Genomic DNA, 6,000 nt, shown 5'->3' with positions numbered 1-6,000 from the left:
GTTTTTCAGGTAAAAAGGGTCCCAATATTCTATCATTACACAATGTGCCAATGCTTATTCAAAATCCTTTTTAAAGCGTGATGATGTATCGAATAGGTGGTAAATTTAACAGGTAAATTTAATATCCTCATCATGACCCAATTTTTATTTTTTATAGATCTTGTCTATTCATTCTCATAACTGATTCTATATCTGCATTAAGATTGTCCAATTCATAACCCTTCTCTAGGAATCCTATTTTTCAACGTTTTTGCATGTGATGAATAGTCCTCAAGATTAGTACAATTCCTCCTTAAATGTAAGAATTGACTTTGTGGAATCGATTTGAGCCGTGGAATCGATTTGAGCCATGGTTTATAATGGCAACTACTATCCATAGGGATGTATGCTTTTCGATCCACAGATTTGAGAAAAGTTGAAGTGGTGAAGCTGTCACACCTTCTGGATATCTTCAGACCTAAAAAATGAATTTCTGTTTGACCGGCCTCATATTCTAATCTAATGCCTCGCTCATTCATATTCAAAGAGGCCATAAAGTCACATAAAGATTCGTAAGAGCCATGCCAAAGGAGGAGGATGTCATCGATGTACCTCGCCCACAGCTTCAATTGCTGAGGGCGAGTAACACCCATGACATCCTCCTACCATCTTGTTATGAAAAGATTGGCTAAACTGGGAGCATATTGAGCTCCCATGGCTACTCCTCTCTTCTGAAGATAGTACTATTCACCAAACCAAAAATAGTTATGGGATGCTGCATATTTTAACAGATCCATTATGAAAGACTTTCGAAAGGAAGGCAAATCCGACCCATTGGTTAAGTAATGTTCAACAGCTTCCAATCCTAAATCATGTCGTATAATGGTATAAAGTGATGATACATCAGCAGTAGCCATCCAACCCTCACTATTAAAAGTCTGTTCACTTAATAAATTGATGAGCTGTTTAGTATCCTTAAGATATGAAGGAATATTCTTCACTAAGGATTACAAGAAGTTATCAATGTACTTCCCAGTCTTTGAAGTGCTAGAATGAATACCACTCACTATGGGACGTCCTGGAGGGTTAACAATATCTTTATGTATCTTAGGTAAGTAGTATATAACTGGAGTACGTTGTGCCAATGGGCTTTTTTGTCCAATATAACTTGTCCATGCCCCCTATTCACACTTTACTCCAACTCCCGTTTAAATCTTCCTACTGGGTTTTTTTTCAGCAGTGTATAAGTATCCCTATCGCTAAAAATCTTATCCATTCCTTTAATATAAGAACTCTTATCCAAAACAATAATCCCTCCACCCTTGTCAGCTGGTCTCACTACAAGATCCTTATCTTCACATAATTGTTGTATCCCTGTCAAGGTCCTACCTTATCTCTGAGGTTTTGTTACTCCATGTGCTGGCGTCCATCTTGGATTCTGCTGTGCATGGTGGGAATCCTTTTATGCCTTCAGGTCTCTGAGGTCCATCCCCCAGAGGGGTGTGGCTGATGACATATAAGCCTGTGGCCCGCACATGCTCTTTGCACTTGTGTCTTTGTCTTCCTACAGCTCTGTGTATACGCTCGTGACTCTTCTGGTATCTGACTCGGTTTGTGATTAAGACCATTCTCTGTGTTTTCCTTCGATCTGACCTTCCGTTGCTGAACCTGGCCCGTGACCTGTGATTCTTTGTCTACTGTTCTGTACCGTTTAGTCCCAGCTTGCCTGACTACGCTATTGTCATTCTCACCAGCTACACGCCATTGGCGGCGGCCATTACCGCAGCCGGGGTGTCTCGGGGGCCACGACCTGGTCCCTGACTGCATCAAGTCCATCCCCACCATCAGGGGCCCTGGTGAAGGGCAGCCTGGGACTTAGACTCCGCGCCCTGAGGGACTTCGGTCTGTTGGTGGTGGTTGTCGTCAGCCAGTGCGTTACCCTGCCACTAGGCCTACCTGTCCGTTCCACAGCCCCGCCCTGACAATCCCTCTCTCAAGTTTCAATTGGGGCCTGGGTTTTTTTACCTTTAATTCCTCAAGGTCTTTGGAGGACCACATCCCTAAATACTTTAATGGAAGAAGCAGTCCCACCTGGAGGGTTAAGGAAGGAAGCATTACTCAGACCCGTATGCTGAAAAACAGTATGAACATTTGAGTTGGAGATATAGGGATTATTAATAAAATACCTCTTAATGTTAATTTTATATATAAATGTATGTACGTCAATAAAGGCATGATATTTAGTCAAGCCTTTATTTGGGACATAATTGAGACCCCTATCCAAAATCAAAATGTCTGAATCTGTCAATTGTTTAGAACTCAAATGGAAAATACCTTCACTTTTTATACTCTTGTTTTTTTAGGGTACTGTTTCCTCCCCCCTCTGACACCTCTCCTCATTCTGTTTGTCTTATGATGCCTTGGTTGCTCTGATGAAAACTCCTTTGAGTCCAGGGGGTTCAGTGTATACATAGCCCCTCTCATTAGGATTTCTATTTGTCGGGGGGTAAGTTATCCTCTCCCGTCCTCCCACTCTTGGAGAAAAAAAAATGTGATGTGATTTTTAAATTGTTTTTTTTTGTTTAATGTAATTTCTTTTTTATGTATTTTTTATACTAATTTTAATTTATCATGTCACTTGTTTAGCGATTAGACATCACTAGATGGCGCCTTGGTGCATATAAGGTCTAATTGTCCATTACCATTGATTTGGAATATCACATGAATTAATATATACACTAGTATAGTTTAAATTTATTAATCTGCCAAATTGGTGAATTATAGGAAAGCATTCTTCAATGTGGAAACAGTGTTAATCTTCATTATTAGTTTTTGGCCACTGTAAGTGAATTCCCGTTAGACGACTGGTGAATAGACGTGCGCATGTGCACAGAAATTCACGATCACGCACGTGCACATGCACGGTGAAGATTGGTGCCAGACGGACTATTTAAGAGCTGCCTCTGCCTGTGCGGAGTGCTGACTGGTCTTCAGCTGTTCCCTGTTTCCTGCTCGTTCCTATGTGATTTCCTTGTTGCTGACCCAGCTTGTTCCTTACCTGACTCTGTTTACTCTCCTGCTTGATACTGGTTCCTGACTTTGGCTCTGCTCCTGACTTTGGCTTGTTTATGATTTGGTACCTCGCTGTCCGCCCGTTGATGACCCCGGCTATTCCTATGACATTGCTCCTGTCTCCCATCCCAGCTTCCTGCCTTGCTCTGGTGCACACCTGGCGACCTACCATACCAGCGCTGCATAACACTACTGCTCCTGAATCGGAGGTTCATCAGTCTTCCAAAGTCTCCAACTGCAAGAGCTGCAAACAACATCTGCTGGCGCTCTTGTCCCCCTGGTCCCTAGACACCCTCTGTTCCACTTCCAGTGGGGTCAGGGCTAGTGACACGAGTGAGGCCGACCTCGTCATTTCAGTCTCCAATCAGATACGTGGCAGCCACATTAGCAATTGGTTTATGAGATTGTATATCTAACCATCAGAAGGAGGCTTGGTTAGCATTGCTCTTCATTTAACATTTGCTAATCCCGGAAGTGATATTTCATCTGGTTTCCATAATGCTGAATTGGTTAATTTCACATCAAGGCTTGGCTGTTGTCTGTATAAACTCAGTGGTGGAGAGTGGTCTCCTAGCAACGCATCGGTGGAGCCTCCGTTCTCATATTGCGTTGTCCGCCATCTTGGAACACCCAAACATAGCGATGGATAACTGTTACTTCAGCGCTGTTATAAGTGCAATCTTGTCTTGTTCTAATAAAATTACTGGAGATAATACACTATGAGAGGCACCTCTTTGTTATCTTTTATGAGTCAATACTGATCTCCAACCCAGAATGGTTGGAGTGGAGCGGTGGGTCTCAGTATAGTCCATCTGCCTGAGGGAGCCTTATTCGCATTGAGCCTAATCCAACCTCCTGTAATAAGGGGTCTGGTGATCTGGTAAGCCTCCAATTTGCCCTACATGGTGATGGGCACTCACATGGGTGACTTCTGGTTGGAATGAAGAATACATTTTTTTTTATTTGCACTTTGAGAGAATTTCTTCATTCACAGAGACTGTTTTGCAATTATCTTTCACATTTGAGCACTTCAGGGTCCCGTATGGACTGTCATTATCTATTTATTTAGTACACTTTATATATTGTTTGGTTTATGTTGTTCACCCTTAGCGCAATACCTGTATATAGTTACTCCCTTTTTTTGGGTGAGTTTTTGCTGCTTTGTGGGGTTGTGGATGTGTGACATTTGCACAAGTTTTACTTTAATTTTCATTTTAAATTAATATGTTGAATGTCTTAATGCTCTAAATCATAAATTAAATAATCACTGCCTCTTTCAAGAAAGCCACCATACTTTAGATTCATTTACATTCCTATCTGGGTGGGGCAGAGAGTGTCAGACATTTCACAAAGGTAAGAATTGCTACAGCTGTGAACAATGTATGTAAACACATGGTTGGTAGTCATTGATGTATGTAAAGGGTTCAAAATAAAAAGGTTTTCCTTTAATTCTATTTTAGGGCACTGTGTGTAAAAGAGAGGCATATGAAGCTCTGTGTGTAAAAAAAAAACAAAAAAACAGAGGCATGAGGCACTATGGGTAAAATTGAGCCATATGGGGTATGGTTTGTAAAAGAGTACACTGTGTTACATGCAAAGTCTCATACCTCTATGTGTAAAACAGAAGGAAAGGCACAGATAGGTATGAGGTCCTGAACTGATTGTAAGAGAGAAGCATGAAGGAGGGGCATGAGGCACTGTGTATAACAAAGAGGAATGAGGTACAGCAAGTAATAGGCTAGGGGCACTGTCAGGAATGGACTGGCCAGCAATAGTGGGACTCACCTGCCTTGTGAGCTGCAGTACCAGGGCTGGCCAGCGGGTGCTCCCAGCAATCAGAGACTCAACCTTGCAGCCAGTCAAACACCTAGAACTAATTATACTGGTGTATTTAAGGGACATTCAGACCTGCAGACTCTGCCTTGGTGTTGTGTTTTTCCTGGGCCCTGTATCTTGTTCCTGCATCCTGCTCCTGTTCCTGACCCGGCTTGATTCTGACCTCTGCTGACTTCTCCTGTTCTGATCCCTGGCTTGTGACCCCGACCATTCTCTGCCTGACCCCCTGTACCTACTTTCCTGTTAGTTGCTGTACCCTGCTCGTGACCTGACTATTCTCCGCTTGCTCCCCCTGTACCTACCTGCCCGATTGATATTGACCCGGCCTGCCTGACGACGCTTGCACTGTATGTACTGTTATCTGTGGGTGGTTTGGTTTGGTTCGTTTGCACTGTGTTATGTTTTAGTATTGCACTGCGTTTATGTTTGTATTGTTAGCGTTAATAAATTGTTTATAACTTAACTTAAGTCTGCGTTTCCCTGCGTCAGTCACACACCTCTGGTCATACCCGGGAGCTCTGACATTACACCAAGGCCAATCCTGACCAGAAGTGGCTGCACAGGGAAGCCATCTTGGTTTGTTGATGGGAAGGATGGATCTGGATGAGGTTGCGTATTTATATCTGCTAGTGTTTGATGACAGGGAGTATGCTTATCAAACTCTGAAGGAGTATACCCGGGATGAACTGCTAGAATGTATACGGCTCGCTCATGTTCTAGTAGATCAGGGCACAGAGTTCTCTGAGGTGCAGCCATTGATTGAGGTTTGTGCTGAGTTGGTTTCATCTGGTACCCCCGAATGCAGGGATGAATTTTTGCCACCATTTAGTGCAGACCAGGTAGAGTCCCTGGTATGGTTATTAGAGGATGATGTGGGTTACTTTCTGGAGCGTTATTCCACATGTTCACCACAGGTACTAAGAGATTGTATAAACGCAGTGCAGTCTTTGGTCAGACAGGCTTTGTGTAAGCTCAGCTTTGTTCAACCCATACTGCAGACATGGACAGATTTGTTACACCCAGCCTCAGTCAGCTTACAAAGACCCAGTCCTGCTTCTAATCTATCTCCTCAAAGCTCTACTCCTGTATTCCCAACAGCTCCTCCAGTTACAG

The sequence above is a fragment of the Staurois parvus genome, unplaced genomic scaffold (assembly GCF_062004578.1).
Source record: "Staurois parvus isolate SC_StPar_1 unplaced genomic scaffold, SC_StPar_1.0 ptg000715l, whole genome shotgun sequence".
Classification (NCBI taxonomy): Eukaryota; Metazoa; Chordata; class Amphibia; order Anura; family Ranidae; genus Staurois; species Staurois parvus.
This window is presented reverse-complemented; position numbering follows the sequence as displayed.